At 42.9% G+C, this 19,148-nt stretch overlaps 1 protein-coding gene across 1 annotated transcript in view; it reads right to left on the bottom strand.

The window, feature by feature from the left end:
- The window catches only part of bmpr1bb (bone morphogenetic protein receptor, type IBb), a 52,273-nt gene that overhangs the window by 26,098 nt on the left and 7,027 nt on the right, over window positions 1-19,148 (bottom strand). The window lies entirely within an intron of this gene.

The following is a 19,148-nucleotide window of genomic DNA, read 5'->3' as shown; positions in this document are numbered from 1 at the left end:
ACTAACAACATTCTGTTGCCAGGCACCACAGGACACCCTCAGACAGCCCATGCCCATTCTCTGTTTTGGAGGCACAATAATAGGAAGGTGGTCCTTTTATTTTTTTTTTCCAAAGATCTAATCTTCAATCTGAGCTTGGAATGATTTTCCACTGTTTCCCCACCAAAATCCCTAAATCCCCATGACTGTTGTGATATCATGTTTGAAAGAACAGTGCAGTACGAGTGCAAAAATACAACTGCCAACATTTCAAAATAAAGATTTGACCTATAAGGTTTCAGTTTTTTTCCAATCACATGCCGTTCTCAGGTCAGAAAACGAACTAAAACCCCCGGAGAACGCAAAAAATAATTGGAGAGACACTGTAAAAAATAATATTTCAGTTGTGCAGCAGGAAAACTAAAATATAAACTTTAATGAAATTACTGTTTTTCAATCAGTTATGCAAGACTTCTAAATACATTTTCAGTCTTGCAAAACTTGCAAGCGCTGAGTTTCGACCTCTTAAAATATCAGTTATGAAATATGACATGATTACCACTAATTAGATATCCAACTCATATCCTGTTCTGCGCACTGCTCATTGTTTACAGTGTGATTAGCAACTTGGAGCAGAGAGACTTTATCTACGGCCAAACAGTTCACACTCCATTAACACCGCTACAACATATTCGTTTAAAGTATTTGTGTGACAAACACAACATATTAGCTTACTTGACAGCACGGTATGACTGGGCACGCTGCCTCTCCATATGTTTACCATATGTACTGCAGGCCTGAATGGAAACATAGCTTGCTAAACTATGATTGGTCGACGGGGGGGCTACTTTTAATAATATATTGTCCCTTTTTTGGATATTCTGCATATTTATTAGCAGATACCTGCAGCTCTAAATCCAGAGCGTGTTGAAGCAGAACTACAGATAAGCGGTTAGCTCTCTAGCTATAGCTACACTGGAAATGTGAGTGTGTTATATGTGGATATACAGACACAATTTACCAAGCTATAAGTTGACAAGAAAGTACAAGATAATCAGTCAGAATAAGTGAAAACACCTGCAGAGCATGGACTTCAGCTGGCAGTTTTGACAGTTTGACGTAAACGTGTACACTGCCATGGGTATGACTAACTGAACTGAAAATTTAAAACACTGCTGTGATTAAAAATGGTGTTCTAGCATTCATTATGCACCACAGACCTTGTACTGAACAACTGCTTCAAAACCGACTTCCCTTGAAGCTACATGGAAGCAAACTATTTTCTTTCATTCTATTATGCTGCTGAATATAAATTTAAAGAAAAACATGAGAAATAAACAAAGATAAACCTGTGCCCTGTACACATCGGACTTCAGGCACAACGCAGACAGCTGCCACCTCCAGAAGTTTTCAGATGATACAGCCTTTGGGGGAGTGGGAGCTCGGAGAGGGACAGGAAGAGACTGAACAAGCTGGTTAGACGGGCCAGCTCTATCCTGGACTGCTCTCCGGACTCTATGGAGGAGGTGGGTGAGAGGAGGATGTTGGCCAAGCTGACAGCAGCAGAGTGTTGCGTCCGCGCTTCAAGAAAGAAAGCTGCCATCAGGCTGTACAACACCAGCCTGAGTTACAACAATAACTTAGAAGTGGGACTGTCTTTGTGGCCCGATTTGTCCTTTTTACAGACTATTTTGCACAATAATCAGTTTATTTGCACTAATTATCTGAATGTCCATGTTGACTGATCCTAGCAATTTATATTATATTCCAATTTTTTTTTTTTTAGCATTTTTTTGAATTACATGCTCACACTGTGTATATATTCTTGCATATTTAGTACATTCCTTCAAATTTGATACAAATTTGATAATATATATATTTGTTAGGTGCACGATCACCCTACTGCTGCACATTTGTGATAATTAAATGCAAAATAATGATAATAATGCATATTTATAAATAGCACGAGGTCGAGCTGATTAATATAGAACATATATTGTAGGTAGGGGGTCCCTACTTAATCACTCATCAGTCTGGGAGTCCTCGGCCTGAAAAACCCCTAAAACGCCTAAATCCATCCACTGATAAACTCAGAGCGTCTTAAATCAGAACCGCTGCTGGTGTCGATAGAATGCAATAAGTTTGACTCCCCTCCCCAAACTCTGCGCTCATGGGAGTAAATCCCGTCCATGGTAGCTGGATTTGCAGATGTCAGCAAAGATATTCAGCTACTATTGTTGTTCTTTAAATATTGGAGATTAACACACGTCAGGATCCAGTAGCTGTTTCAGATTGTTTTTATTGGCACATTTAAATATAAAGTAGGCCATGGCTGATTTTGCAATGTGTCATCGTTGTACAGAGGTCCGCGGCTATGATGCAACAGTGCAGTTTAGCTACACATGAATGGTGTCGTCTGAGGTCAAGGGAAGGTCAAGTAGTGTAGTGTAACGCGAGAGCAGGATCACATTCTCATACCAAGCACTCAGTGGACTCGAGAATTCAAATGATGGCGTGAGCAAGTGCACGAGGAAACCGATCAATAACACGACGACCAAACAACCACTTCCATTAATTCCTTCTAATTTCACTTGTTGCTTTGCCTCTTTACGCTCATGTTCTAACAAAAGCAGATGAGATGTTCCCACTTTCCTCCAGGACCGTTGGAGCGAGTGTTAAACCATCTGCTAACATGGGTGATGGGAAACCCATGGGCACGTGCAGTCTTGGCAGAGAAGGCCTGCCTCTGGTTGGCTGGTTGACCCAGAGCTCATTTGTCAATCAGGCAAATTTTCCCATAATTAGAAGAAACAGTCCCACAGCTCGGGCTGAGCCTCCACAGATACGTTTAATTCACCCCGGGAAAGTGAGTCGTTTACAGTTCTCTTTGTCGGCCTTCCCTCTAATTTATCCGCCTCTTGCACATCACACAAACACACACACAGGCGCAAGCACGTCAGAAAAAAACCCCCAAAAAAACGAACACCTGTTTCTTGGCTTTATGACGAATCGGCCTCAGCGGCTTTGAAACAAATGTTAACAAAACCTACAACGGAACGTTTGATGTTGTGTTACAAATTTAAACCGCACGAAATGACGAAATGTGAAACACTTGACAAGTCGTGTTCCGCATGCGAAAGTACATTTGTCTGCAGCGGAATATTTATTATTTTAGGCAGCACATTTGTTTTGGAGGTTAAAGAATGCAGAGCTGTAAAAATATCCCGTAGTATGAGACTAACATGCTGTGAAATATTCATATCTTCACTAACAACAGCTTGGCTTTCCACTGAAAATAATAAAATAGTAATAATGATAAAAAAAAAAAGAGACAGCTACAGTAGATGCATGCTACATGCAAGCATATTTGTTTTATCCTGAAGCTCACTTTGAACGGGCTGGCCCCATGCACGCTCTAATCCTTCCCACACAAACTTAAATATTAAGTTTTGTTTGGGGAATTGAAAGAAAAATACGTTATATAAAGACACTCACCCCACAAGAATGTTCACGAGGGGAATACAAGAGCCTGCAGGCTTTTGGACGACATGAAATTAAGAAGCACGTCGATATTATTATTACTTAAGTTTTTGTTTTCTGCTTGATACAGTATAGTCAATGCAAAATCCTTTATTCTTACTCCATCTAAAAGTCAGTCTCCAGTCAACACATGAGGCGAAAAAGTACAGATTTGACTTTTAAAGATTCTCTTCACATAAAAATTGGCTGCAGCTCTCCCGCTATCAGCCGGGCAGCGAAGTGTGTTTGTGTGGAAAATATGCTGTAATTGTGTTGTGGGAAAGTTTATTGTGAAGTATTAACGCTCTCTTTCCATCTGCGATAGCTCATTCGGTGGCATCCAGACGCGCATTATTAGACATCCTACTCCGTGTAAATCTCCCTCCCTGGAGATGCGAGCGCATTAGATGCGGAGCTATCAGTGGCCTTTCCCCCTGACGTTGTTGTTTGCTCTCTTCCAATGATAGCCCAATGAAAACACAGGAAGCGGCTCGGAGAGCGGCGGAGCAGCGATCGATGCCTCCGTATCCAACTATGAGCCAGGTGATGTCTTGACATGTGCTCGCCTCACTTCTCAGGACTCTCTTTCTGTCCGGCGGGCCGTCAGGTCTCGCTCTCGCGCTAATGCATCTGAATGCAGTGTCATCGCGGCCCGCCTCACGGCCGGGCAGTCAATAAATACTGGAAATGCTACCCATCTCTGAAACATCACTCCTTCACTTACTGTAAGTGCACATCAGCGGGGGCACCATCCCCACACTGCTGACAGGGAGGAAGACAACACCAGGCGGTCCCGGGCTATGGCCGCACATCAGCAGACACGACCACAGACACAGTTATATCACGACTAAAATTGCAGAGCGCAGACGGCGTGTCTGAATTTGGCTCTGGTTTGTAAAACATGAGCCAGTGTTTCACATCATTCCAGGAGTAAGGTATAACCCACAAACCTCACGGATGGGGTATGAAAATATGTGCTTCTCCTCTTGAGTCCGCTGACATCTCTTGGCTTTAGTGTTGTTTCTTCTAACTTCTGGACGACTTCCGGACTTACCTGTCAGGTATGACTGGCACGGTGAGTTAATTTAATTTAAAGCATAATGTAATCCACAAGTCTTGAATGTTTTTCAGGCCAAGGACCCCCAAAGTGATGGAGAGATTAACTACCTACCTTACTGCCTTCATTTATAAAACATGTTGGATTCATGTTAACGTGTGTGTTTAAAGAAATTTAAATTTGTGGGGGGAAAATAAAAAATATATATAAAACGGTACGCAACCTATGATTTTTCAGAGTACCTACTACCTGTTGAAGACCCATGATCTAATCTAATCCCACACAAAAACAGTTTAGGGAACAAATCCAAATTCTCTAGATCCCAAACTGATCAATTATCTGTGGGTCGTGCTGGAACAGGCCTGGTCCACAGAGGACCCTCCCCTCAACCCATGGGACCCCCAGTAACAACATTCCCTTGATCCCCAGCTATTTTGAAGGCACAAGGGAGGCCTGCACAATATTAGGACGTGGTCATAATGTTATGCCTGATCTAAGTACATGAAAGGCGATACAGAGCCAAAGATTTGAACAAACTTTCTTGTATCTAATGCTTAAAACCCTTCGTCAAAAAAAACAAGAACAAAAAAACATTTTTATCTGCGACCACCACTACCAACGTAAGCCAAGACCAACCACTTCTCTCACAACAAAAGAATGCCTGCAGTCAGTGTAGACTAGTAAAATGTACTCTGACTTCATGGAAAAGTGTTGATTTTCAGCAAATAATTGTATTTGGTTGTTTTCTGCTCTCTCAACTCTGGCCATTGGCTGCGAACGCTGGAAACTTGCTGGCAGAAGCGCCTCGTTAGAGCGTTCCCAGCTTCAGACCTTCTGCTCTCCGCGCTTTTTCACAAGGCGCCCGTACACCTTGCCTGGAGATCACAGCTGTGCGATTTAAGACGCTCGAGGCGCAAGTGTGCGGAGAAGTCAACCGTAAAAGTCACCCATACGGGAGCTCGACAGAGCCGGTATTATGGTGTGAATATGGTACGGTGTTCCTTTCAGATTTGGGGTAAAAAAATAATAAAACTGCGCCCACAGTATTTTTGATCCAATCAACTAAACCATGACCTGTGCCTCTAAACTGAGCCTCGACTGTTTAACGCCTGAAATATGGTAGACTATGCATCTGAACCTAACCAAACCGAACTATTAAAAGACTTTGACTTGCTATAAACTGCACATGAACTAGAAAATTAAAGTGTGCACTCAAATTTAGTTGAAACACCCTTTGATTAGATTTGGTTAAGAGTCTATGCAAAAATATATACACGAATCTCCTCTCCTCTTCAGGCCCCCTCCACAGATTTTCTAGGGTTCACATTAGGTCGGAAATAGCTGCAGCTCCTCTAATGTTGCCGTCTGCCTCTTCGGAGACCACTTTTCTCGATTTGGAAAGACTCTAGCTTGATAATGTCACTGTAGAGCCTTGCTTTCTCCACTCATTGGAGTCTGTCTTGGAATTTTGGTTGCAGCCCTCACCAGCTGCACCAGAGCGACACCATTTGTGAAAGAAACGCACAAAGATATGAAAGGGGTGTTCACAGTTCTTATTCTGTGGTTTCTCAATTCTGTAAAGATAATGTATGTGCACATGAAGACAAATGAAAGTGTTAACTGTACGTTCCATCGTGACTTCCTACTTCTACTACTGCACTGAATACAAGGAGGCCCTTCCTTTCAAACAATATTAGCTTGTTATAACAAATGTAACATCTTGCACAAGCATAAAATGCGTCTCTGCGTGTTATTAATTCTGACAAATTTCCAAATTTGTCAAGCAAGTTAGACCCAACAATCTGGCCTAACATCCACTGACAGGCACAATTAAAGTGCATTTTCCAATAATATTTTGAGTTCGCTGTAGCCTCCACAGGCAGAGTAATGGCGCCACGGGTCCTGTGAGAGTGGGACCAGCTGCGTGTTATGTCTTGTCACCAGTCCCACTTTGCTTGACACCTTCGGCCACGTCCCTCTCTTCTGATGCCAAGAATACTAGCGGAGCGTTGGTCTGAGGACTCTTTGTGCCCACCCTCAGAGAACAAACACTATTAAGACTCGACAACGTGCCCCTCTGCCCATCCCCGGAGTGCACGCAGTGCCAGCGTCTGTAACTGGAGAGCGGCGAGCAAAACAGCTGCTCCCGGCCTGTCTTGCATCTGCCACAACTGTGATTTCATGGAACAAAGCGAGAATGCAGCCACACGTTTCGACTGTCTGTTCAGTCACACTCCGGCCATTGTCCGCCGTCTCTCTCCCTCTTCGCTCCCTTCCCGTGTCACAGAAACACGGATATTTACTAAACACTTTTAATCTGCTGTCAGTCACTGCTCCACTTTGTTCACGTGCCCCAAAAGTCGTTTGACATGTTTAATTTTAAAGTAATGGCTCCACCCCCGCTTCATACATTTGTCCACTGAAACAGGGATGCACCCACTCACCAAGATTTAACAACTGACTCATGGGGATTTTAGGGTGCTGCTGTCCCACAAACATATACTTGTAACAAGCAGACAGCATCTATATCATCAGTTATATTTTTAGTGGTATTACTTAAGGGCTGGGCGGTTTGACCAAAACTGTATATCACAGTATTTTTCAAAATTCTGATGGTATCACAGCATTTTTTTCATGCATAATCATGTGGACTGATTGAGAGAGGAATTAGATGAACTATTTTACTGTCATGATGAGTAAATATTGTAGAATAATCCCACGCTAGTAGGAAAACAGGTTTACCTGCTGATGTGGAAATCTGGGGACCTTTACAGCTTGGTTTCATTTTTTTTTTTTTTTCACATATTTATTCATATCTAAACATATTTAAACTGCTATGTCTGTAATGTCAATAGCAGCGTGACTGGCTACCGTAATGGTTGTAGTCTGCGCGCAACCTTTTTGTTTTTCTTATTCATAAAAAGCTAAAATTGGGGACATTTTCGGGGACAGCGTTAGCCGGGGGACTGGTCATCCAAAATGGGGACTGTCCCCAGAAAGCAGGGACGTCTGGTTACCCTAAAACAACTGACACGGCACCTATTATTGGCACAAGCCCTCGTGCTACAGCTTCGTTTTTTGGACCATTTCGTCTTCACCACTCATCTTAACGAAAAAAATAACGGTATTCGGTATGAACCGGCATACCGTCCCGGCCTAGTATTACTCTTATTCTTTATTATTAAATATGATCTAGCAATGCACATTCATATATTTAATTTTCAAGCAATACGCATGGCCACATTTTTTATAATGCCTCTAAAAATCTCTCATAATGCAACAAGGAAAAATACTGTGTTGTGTTATCTGGAAGTGGAAAAGCTCCAACTCTTAATTTGTAGATTTTCCCTGATTTTTTTTATTAGTAAGACAGTAAGACTGAAACAAACAAATGCACTCTTTTTTGAGACGTCTTCCAAAGAAGAGAGAGGCCTCTTTGCATGCTATTATAAATGCATCCAGGACGCAAAGCCGGGTGTGAGCATTAGCCCTGTTCACACCTGCCATTAAAATGCATTTCTGTGATCTGATTACAAGTGGACCCCTCTAAACCCAGGTATGAATGTACCCACGATGCACTGACATCTTATCGCTTAGGTTCACAGTTAATAGTGTGTCCACATACTGCATGGCCACATTGTTTTAGAAGTGTGAACACAAATGCGTCCCGGGCCAAATGAGGGACCACCTGCTAAACCGTATGAAAGTGCGATAAACACAGACAAACAACAGAAGAAGAACAACATGGCTTGCAGTCTACATTCACAGTAACACATGTACTGATCGCTGGCAGCATTTATGTGTGTCAATAGTGGATCCGCTGCCAATTTTCGATAAATTCCTTTCATTCTTACTCAGAGTTAAAGCTTATAAGCCGTTCTTCTGTAGGAGGCATCGACCAAATATTTCTATGGCGCTCGCCCTAATTCCCACTCACAGATCATTCACTGCTCTTTGACACTTTCTCAATGAGGTGTTGACGGCTGCTTTTGACGGCACACCTGAACACAGCTCCCCTCGACGCTGCGTTCTCTTTATTCCACGAGAGAGCGTAGGTATTTGGGAGACCATTCAGTGGTCTGTCAAACAAATCTGAATGCGTGCGTCCCAAAAAAGAAGAAAACACTTTTTCAACACCAACGTGCAGTAAAAGCATTTTACAATCGGCGCTAGTGGAAGGTCTCCCATGCTCATCGCAAAACAGGGTTTGTGGGAAATGGACGTTGCGATTCCATACGCAACCATGGCACCGCCGCTGGCAAGTTGTTCTTGTGTATAAATGGCGTCTTCCATTCTGCGGTCCCTTTCGCCAATCTAAATACACACAATCTCCAGCATGGACTACTCTGCACCATTAATGAGAAGAGACGCAGCTGGCTCAGTAGACAGCCTGGTGTTGCTCATGGAAATACTCTTGATAATGTAAGTAAGCAAGTCAGTTTGTGAGAAAGTTCAATTGCCAGTTATCAGAAAACAAAAAGCATAGACCTTATGTTGGCAACACCTGGATACAGGTTTATCATTATCATGCTTTTATATACAACAAGCTAAATGCTCATGAGACTTCTGGAGCTGACTTAAACTGGAAAACAAAATGGGCAATTCTGCCTTCTCTGCCTTTCTCGGCTCTACATAATGACTCCGCTATGAGCCATTAAATCTGCCACAAATTGGCCTCGGCCTGTATTTGCTTCTATAGTTAGATGTGGTGAGGCATGCAGCCAGTGTGGCTGTGTGCCTGTAGGTATACGGCGGAGTGTCAGTCCACCAGACAGCCTGTCTAGCGTGGATCAATACGGGATTATGGGCAAATCCCTCCCCCCAGACCTTGTTTTTAAGAGTGTACAATCCTCAAGTGTTAAAAGTTTTCCGTCATGAAGCCAGGTGGTTCGAGAACTTTCCAGACAGACAAACACACCAATCCGCTATGGCCTTAAAAGCACTGACAAGAGAAGTAAATAACACTGACCATCTCGGGAGAATTCAATGTTCTGTTGGGAAACTTTTTGGCATTTGTGTGGATGTGACTTAACACCCACCTAAACCAGACCAGGCACCCCATCCCCCCCATCCCCAGCAGGATGCAGCCTGACACAGACACACAAACAAATGGTTTAAGAACAAACCTTACCTTGCCTCCAAATTCCCTAGATCCTAAACTGATCCAATATCAGTGGGATGCGCTGGAGAAAGCCTGGTCCCCTCCTCTCAAACCAAAGGACCCAAAGGACCCCACTAACAAGGCCCTTGTCCATCCACTGATGAGTCACAACTGTTTTGGAGGCACGAGGGAGACCTGTACAATATTAGGCAGGTGGTCATAATGTTACACCTGATAGGTGCACATGAAACTTCTGCTTCTACGCATTACACTCTAACATAAAACTAAAACAAAAAAAAAAGTCATCAAAGTTTGACCCTACTTGAACTCCCTTCCTTGTGTGAGTGTGTGCATTTGTGATCCGAGCCCATCACCACTAGCATCACCGCCATCACCAGGTGTGTCAATGTGAGGGGTGGAAAAGGAAAACACAGGAACAGAGGAAAGAAGGCTCATCGCAGTGGATGAGTCTGATTTGACAGGCTTTCTCTAAATAACCACAGATGAGAACTCCGACAACAGATGATTGGCAGATGAGTGACACAGAGGCGAAGTACAACGTGTTGAGACCAACCATCAAGAAACTACACGGCCTGTTGATGCTTAACAGCATGGTACGCACAAACGTTAGTCAATGAGATAAATGGGGATGCTGAGGAGTAGTTTGTGAATAACTGTGGACTCTGTAATAGAGGGGTTGTCATCGACACGTCCACAACAGTAGCAGAGAAACAAGACTTCAGCTGCAACTCATGTTAGAGTTCAGGATTATTCAACACTTGAATTGATGAATTCATTGACTTCTCAAGATAGACAATGAAGGTAAAAATATAAGAGCAATGTGTTTCATAATACACAACCTGCTCTGCTAATCTGTGTGATTTTGCTTATAGCGGATATCAGCAGCTTGTGGTGTACCTACTGCGGGGAGCGTAGGATCGGCTGTAGACAGGAGCTGCACGGCAGCATTGCACCCCGCCGCCAAGGATTCAAAATACAGAAGACAGATGTTGCCGGGCTGCGTCCATGACGCCGCCATCCTCCGTCTGGAAGCACCTTTAGAAGCCACTGAACCTGAGCAAACAGTTCATGCCCGACCGCCTCTGCGGTTTATAAAGGTTCACAAAACAAACACGTGCATTGTCCTTGGCTGCTGACTTTTGTTCTAAATCTCTTTGTTCTGCAAAGATAAAGCGACTTCCTGGCTGGAGAGACTTCAGCGTGGCTCTGCTCCCTGATTTATTTTATTTTCCCTTCACAAAACTCAAACCTTACATGCAATAATACTGACAGCATGTCATCTGTCTTTAAACAGAGCTGCTCGCTCCAGCTCGAGGCAAATGAGGAGAAATGAAAATATGAGCAGGCCCACACACACTGCGCATACCCAAATAAAACATGACAAATGATAGACGAAACAGGGTTTCTTATTGACAACACGGATATTTTAAACACACTGAACCAGAGTGCCACACAGCCAAATTGTTGTATTTACTCAGTTAATTCCAAGAGCTTTTCAGCGTCGAAAATAACACTGACAAACTATCTGCAAGAGGGGAACACACATCTGCCTCATCTGTCAACACATCCTAACCGAGCCAATAACAAACTCTCAGCTCAGAGTGAGGTGGCGGGGAGGTCAGTCGACTGCGTATGTCTGAGAGGGGAGAGAATGAGTGTCTATTCACAGCATGGATCCGCTCTCTACGTCTGCACTCAGGCTCTCCAGCCTCCTGGGAACCGAAGCAACGGCGGGCAACCTGAAACCCATGATGTCATCCTCAGAGAGCACGGGCTACCAGGACTCAGTGAGAAAATGAACAAAACCCAAAGTCAACATCGCATTGGTGGGGTTAATTGTATTTACAGTTGAGCAGCTGTGGTGGATTAAGGAGGTCACCAATAAAGTATGGTACATGAGTATGGATATGCAAAAAAAATAAAATAAATGTTTTAAAAAAATGCTGGTCCTTTAAGGTTAGTTTTCCCGTATGTTTAGGATTATTGTCCTGCTAGACGAGATGTATTTGGCTGCATCCAGTTCTCTCTGCACTGACTGTATATGTACCAAAATTCCACCATGTCAATTTTGACAGATCTGACTCTTTCTCTTTTTGTCATTCCTCCTTCCACACTTTCATCTTCCCGGTCATAACTTTTGACATTTGTTCCAGAACTGCAACCTGGTCTTCTTTTTCAGGCTCACTTGACATTTGCATTTGTAAATAATCCAAAACCATCTCTTGATTCTCGACGAGGAAACGCACCCGCCTACATCCCGGAGAGATCTCCGGATCCTGCTCTGCGGTCACAACGGATTTTCCCTTCACTATGCAAATTAATCCCTTGTTATCGTCATTCCCTCTTGCGCGCCTACCTCTTTGCTCCTCCTGTCAACTTCACCTCAAATTAAAAGGCAACTGTCAATCAATTCTGGGCCACGTGTGGGCTCTTTAGCATGTAACGGTTAAATCAACACGGAGCTGCTGAAGTGTCCGATTACTTTTGAACCCTCTCATTATGGTCGCTGCATGTTAAAGGGTTACATCTTCCACACAGTTCTGTCAATATTGATATGAACCTGCCCCTATTACATTTGAGTCTTTGCCCGAATGAGTAGCATCCACTTTTTTTGAACAGAATTTTGAAGCACAAACCCAGAAGAACAAAATATTTGTGGCTGTTAAATACTCGTTGTCAGCACTGGATATATTTTATGTTGCTGTATTACATTACTTGTTGCTGTAAACAGCTTGTTTTAAGGGGAGATAAATGGTTTTGCTAGATTCCAGAGGAGAAGATTTACTGGCCCTCTCAAGGGCATAATGAGAGTATTTTTGTATATATCTTAGGTCTGAACAGAGCCAATGCAAAAATAAAAACAAAAATAGCCTTGGAGAAATTATTGCTGTATTGGAGAAACACTTAAATTTGCCTGATACTAAAATATACAACGTCTTTAACACAAGTGGGAATTTTCTCAACGTAAAAAATTCAACGTAAAAACAGATCAGAACATATCTTTTTTCACTTTCTGCTCTGAGGTGCAGTGATAAATGTCACTAAATGAGAAATCAAGGTGATCGGAGGCAAAGCACAGAGAACCAGATCAGCAGTTTTTTTTGTGTGCCTGTTGGGAGAAGACACGGGGTCAAACATGTCATCACATGCAGCCCATGATGGATGGCCACTTCCTCCCTCTCCACAGGTTCTTATAGAGGATTCTTGGCGGCGTTCAAGGCTGATAGATCACTATTCACCTAAAGAAGTGAAGCCATAAAGAGAAAATAGAAATCTTAAAGCATAAAGACTCTATACCACTATTAGTTGTAATACCTGATGGACGTTACCCCATTAATATCAATTAGCTGAAACTAGTAGGTGTGGATATTAGTAAGGACTTCACGATACACATCACGATACTTAAGTCACGATACGACACATTATCGCGATATTATGATATTGCGGTATATTGTAATATTGTACATAGTTCATTGAGAAATTTTAAATACAGCTTAAAATACACATTGTATATATGTACATCAGATGACAGTGATAATTCAATGGACAAATTGAGTCAAAAAACAATATTAATCCAAATGATCCATTCCAATTTATTGCACTTGTACAGAAAAAGTGGTGGTTGAGGTGCGGAAGTCGCTCGCGATAAGCCCAAAACAACTTTTTCTTTTAAAATCGATATCAAGACATTCAAAATCGATTCTGTATCAGAAGAAAAAATATTGCAATATATTACCATATCGATATTTTCTTCCCACCCCTAGTAACTAGTGACTATCCATCCAATTGACTAATTCCTGAGTCACATGCAATCTTCTAGCATTTCACGCTTATATACTTACACAGAAAGGGAAATATCAGTGAAGCATCACAAGAGCCAAAGCACAACAATCCTGACAAGACAACCTAAAACGAGCTACGAAACGTGACCCTGCATTCCCTCTAAACATTCACCACTGAGGCGAGGATGCCACTGCAAGGACACTTCCTGACAGAGTTAATGAGAACTGGGTAAAGTGTCACTGAAATGTCAGAACGGTCTTCAGCAGCGTGTTTATCAGCATCTGGTGGATGCTAATCAGCAGTTTTGGCTTTCTTATGATCTGCGCAGCTTCTATCCGACGGCTCTGCGCGAAAGAATGTAAACAGCCCTAGTGAGCAATTTACGGTCTCATTATGGCTTCTGTTTGTTTATTACAGTCATCTGTGGGTCTTGGCCTTCAAGATGAAGTCATAACTGTTAATTTGTTTTCCGTGTTTCGCAGCAGGAAATTGTGTCCTTGCAGTTGATTGACAATTTACCACTGGGGGCTATTTTAGAGTTGCCTGACGGACAAAACGCATTCACAGTCCGCTGTCTAGACGATTTTGTGCAATGGTGTCACACATAGCCCAGCCTTAAGTGGGTGTCTCATACTTTCCTCCTCCGTGCATGAACCCCGTATCTTCACTGGACTGGCCTGGGATCAAAGTCGGTCAAATTCCTCTGTGGTGATTCCCCTTTTAGGGTCCAATGTCAGAATCAGAGACAGGGGCAGAGAGACAGCGTGCTCAGTTCAACAAGCCACATAACATTAATTTGCCTTGCCAGATCTATTGCAAAGGCGCACAAGTGCACGCACAAATTGATCAAGACAAGGCCCAGAAACAGCTGTCCCGTCACCCTGTGTCTAATATAGACAGACAGTGGGTGAAGAAACGATTGGACGCAGTGAGCCATCCATCCGACTCGCAGGGGATTGGGAACATCGGGGTGATGATGAACTTTGTTTGTACTTGGTCCACAGCGCAAAATTGTGTGTCTGCGGACAGGAGAAATACAGCCTGCTTGGGTTTCCGCAGTAACATATCAAGTGAAACAAGAGATCCGGAGCCGTATGTTCAAACTCTTTCCATAAGTCTAATTTATGATTTTAGAGACGTGCCGTGGTTGCGTTACTATTCACGTCAATAAATTAAATTATGACATGATTTAATACATGCTTCAGCAGGTTAAATGACGCCGGTGTGACGGTATGAAGCTGGAGTCATGAGACGATTAGTTTAACTACAACAGGAAGGAAGCGATAGGAAAAGCTAGCCTGGTTCTGTCCAGGCAACTCTCAGACTACCAGAGTCTCTTAATGTGAGATATAAGGTTCTAGCTAAGCTAAATTATATACGAATCATCTCCTGGAATAATTCAAGCAGTAAACAGGTTTCCTAAAAATGTCATATTATTTTAGGACTGTGCTGGGCAAGCAATATGCGACAAGCCTTAGCATCATTTCCGAGATTCCCAGCCCCGCAGCTACCAGTAATTGTTCTGATTTCCCCTTTTGAATGACAAATACTGCCACCTGCTGGTAGGAGGTATTAGTTCCTTTTACATAGGCACAGAATGCATGTGCCAGCTAGCTAGTTGTGTCCACCATGCAATTTTTGGGTCTCAACACAGACAGCATCATGCAAATATTATGGTCGTAGTTGGAGTTAATGCCTGATGCAGTTTTCATTAGAACCTTCTGCATTCTATTTAAGCTTTTAATTTCATTTTTGGGTATATACTGTGCTGACAATATTAATTTGTTACAATTACAAAATGTATTTTTCATTGGCTGTCTTTCCCAAGTGCCACACAAGCTACCTTTGAATGAATCAAAGTTGCTCTTATCACTGAAATGTGAAAGATAAAGGGCAAAAAAGTATTTATTATGTTGCAAAAATGGTGGAAAACAAGGGGCCAAAAATCTGCAAAACACCTAAAAAAAAAACTAAATAACCTCTTGAAAAGACACAACCACCAGGCTGAACACCATTAGTCTGACAACATTCCTATATCACGACTGCTCTCTTTCTCTAATACATATGTTTGGAATGCTCCACATTTACTGTAGTACACATGACACACACACACACATACAGTGAGTGTGTGTCATTCCAGACATGTTTACTCAGACAAAGTTAGATCTCAGAGTAGAAACCCTGGGGGCTTTGTCTTTGCCAGTGGGTCCCCTAACCCCCTCCTCCCATCCCCACATCCCCTCTCATCCTTCCGACTGAACCCTGGGGAAGGTTCAATTTTAGGGACCGAACTGAGGCTTGGCCCCACAAGGCTGTCTGTCTCCCTCTGCTCTGTTTTGCTTGGTTTAGGTCAATTTAGAGTTGTACTCTTAGTAGACTGTGTGTGAAGCCGCCGTGAGAATATTCCCACAATGCACTCACATCGATTGCATTCATGATCCGCTGCTTATACCGACACTGAAACCTAATAAAACAATAAGGGTGACGACCTATTAGAGCGCTGCCTGCAGGTGTTATTGACAAGTGAAGACCACAAGCTGTACTCTGCTGTGGATACTTGTTTGATGTGATGCCTCCATCAGAGTCTCCGTCAAACCTGACTCGAGAAGCTGCAGCGAGGTCTGGAAACACAGATGCCACCGGGCCATCCGCACACAAAGAGCAGCCAAAACAATCCCCTCTGTCCCAAGCTGTCAGCGTGACTGAGGCCCTCCTGTCTGTGATTGATGACCGGGGCTCTGCATACTTCTGCAGCCGACACGTGTTGGCTCTGTTGGCTGGGAGTCGTCTCTGTTCTATTTAGTTTACATTATTCTTATTATTTCTCGGACCGACCCAGCTGTACGGCGCATGTATGGGGAGGGGTTTTTCCATGCCCTCAGTTGTCCAGGTATGCGTAATGAAATCTCGAGTTCTGTTTTGAAAACCCTGGGAGTTCCACTCATTTTCACATGTAAGGTTTTTCCCCCTCTCAGCTCCCCGCTTCTCCATCTTACCCACTTGTGCTCGCATGGAACTGTCCACCCCTGGTTAATTTGCAGCACTTTCAAAAAAGCAAAATAAACAGAAAGGTTTTAAAAGGCGGGGAACACCCAGCATCTTGACCTCTTTATGCACAGAAGCAGAAGACTGACTGTGCTTTATTCCCGCATGTGTGTGTGTGTGTGTCCGTATGCGCTTAAACCACGCACTTTTTAATCAACGTTAGCCAATAAAGCCGCAAGATGTTGGCACTGGAGACAAAAGTCACTTATCTTCCAAATTCTTTCCAGTAAAAGTTTTGTGTTCAACACATGCACAGTCATTAATTTAACCCGATCTTAAGGAAAAGTACAAGAGGACTACTGTTGCGTTGTTCGCGGCCCCAGCGCACAGGTGGAGAAAAGAACGAGCACCTGTTCACCACCACAAATGCACGCAAACCCACACACCTCGTAAAAACTTTAGGGAGTGAGCACGAACTCTAAAACAGAGGCGTGCTTGTGATAAACGGCCGCTTAAAACTGCACTTGACTCGTGAACATTTGGCTTTTTTTTTTTGCACGAACAGCATGAGAGCTAAGTTGTCCGCAGGCCAGCCACTCAAACTAAGAGCTGCACGTTTAGCGTTTTCCCTCAAACTGAGATGAATGACAGCATGCGCTCGACAACCTCTCTACGCCGCTTCAAAGCGTGATGGTGCAGCTGATGTGTGTTGACAGGCGGCGGATGGAGCTGCAGGAACGCTCAGTCCATCAAATGGATGAATGCCCAAGCCTTTGTCTCTTATTTTAGTCCTTGTCAGATACTAAATAAATTATGAAAATGCAAATGTCCATCTATCTGCAGCCTGATTTCCTGCAGCTACAGTGTGGATTTTATGCAAGCCAGTGTATATTTAAAAAAAATCCAACATTGGCAAATGTATGTAGCATAATTACCACAGTAAAATGCATCAGTTTAAATATGTTTTCAATGTATGATCTCACTTGGGCGACTGTGCCCACGCGTTCAAACTGGCTCTCAAAGTGCCTCAGATAAAGCATATTTTTCAGATTTTAGTTTCTCTGTGAAAAGATGCACAGCAGTTGAACTGAGTTGAGTTGATTGATTATGGCTCCAGGTGTTTCCTCAAACACACATGTAAAAAAACTTACATATTTCATCCCCTAAAAAGTATCCTCTTATCTGGTAAGTTGTGGTCTGTGTTTTCTGACATACCAATGTGCACAACATTCTGCATGGGACTTGCAGCCCCACATGTGCAGCTACGCGGAGGAAATTAACAGCTGTAACTGCTCTTGAACACCTGCAATAACAATCCAGGGTGTAGCTGGTTACCAAACAGCTACTCTCTCCTTCTTTCTTTCTTTCTTTTTGCTGTAACCCGATCCGGCCTCTCCTCTACGTAGAGATTCTCAGAGCAGTGGAAGAGGCTTGGAAGGACAAGCATAGAGGCCAGAGTGGACAGAGCCGTAACTAAAGATGAAGGACGAACGAATGACTGGTGTGGCCAACTCGATTCCCCCCCCCCCTTTGGAATCTGAAAAGCCGTAAAAATACTCGAAATGTCTTCATTGAAACTTTATAGGCAGCAGTTTGAGCTGTAAAGACGCACGCCTATTTTTAAGGCTGCTTGGTTAAAATCGTCACGATGATTTTCATCAGAATGTTTTTTTTTTGATGAGGCCAGACCCAACACGACCAGAACTCATTTGTTTAAGGCAGTCTTTCTTTCACTCAGTAGGTTTACATGCACTTGAAAAAAAAACAACCTCTCATACCTATCATAATTCTTGTAACACAGAGGTCCTCTGATAAAACTAATTCAGTGCAAATCGGCATCTTTGTGATTTTGGGGTGAGTTTTTACTTTTTTTGTGACTTTTGTTTGATTGGCATCAATTTTCTGCCTCTTGTCACTTAAGAATAATGAAGGATGTGCTATAAATCAAAGTATGGACAGATGCTACAGCTCAAAGTCGCCTAACTATTGCCCCGTTCAGACGGATGAAACCATTAAATCAATCATTAACGTGCTCATTGGCAAAGGTGGAGCAGATTGAAGTACCGCGAGGCCGTTCCCCGGGATAAATAGTATCAAAACTATATTGTTATCATCCATTATGATTTGCAAAGTAACAGTAAAACTGTCTCTGACACGCAGTGGAGTGAAATGGAAAGTAGCAGAGCCATAACAACGGAACATGAATTTAAGTAAAACAAAGTTTGTTTATCCCGTGTGAATGTGCCAAATAAAACAGACGTAGGAGGGTAATATTTGAATTACAAGACATCCTCAGGAAAAACTAATCCTGTGCGAATAAGGCTGAAACACATAATGTGATTGGAAATCAATTTTCACCCGCATGCATATGCTTAGTCAGACTTTAACAGGACAACACGTGTGCACATGCTCCACAACGACTGCGCTGGCATGTGACCCCAGAACAAGAACGTCCAAGAAAGCCGGTCGCAGAAGAAGAAGATGGTAAATGGAGCTGGTAGAAGAACCATCTGAGAGATGGCGCCATTTTATCTGTGCCAGAAGTAGTGCGCACATTATGTACGAAATTAAAAAAGCTGTACTATTGTCCATCTTGTTGTTGTTTGAAATGTCTGTCTGCCACATTAGACTCCGGTTGTTTATTATATGACGTACCAACTGGAAGGTGAACCGGAAAGGGCGCTCCCCTAACTTGCTAAAAAG

This window comes from Mugil cephalus, chromosome 19, assembly GCF_022458985.1.
Source record: "Mugil cephalus isolate CIBA_MC_2020 chromosome 19, CIBA_Mcephalus_1.1, whole genome shotgun sequence".
NCBI lineage: Eukaryota > Metazoa > Chordata > Actinopteri > Mugiliformes > Mugilidae > Mugil > Mugil cephalus.
The sequence above is the reverse complement of the archived record's forward strand: the minus strand, read 5'-3'. Positions and strand labels throughout refer to the sequence as shown.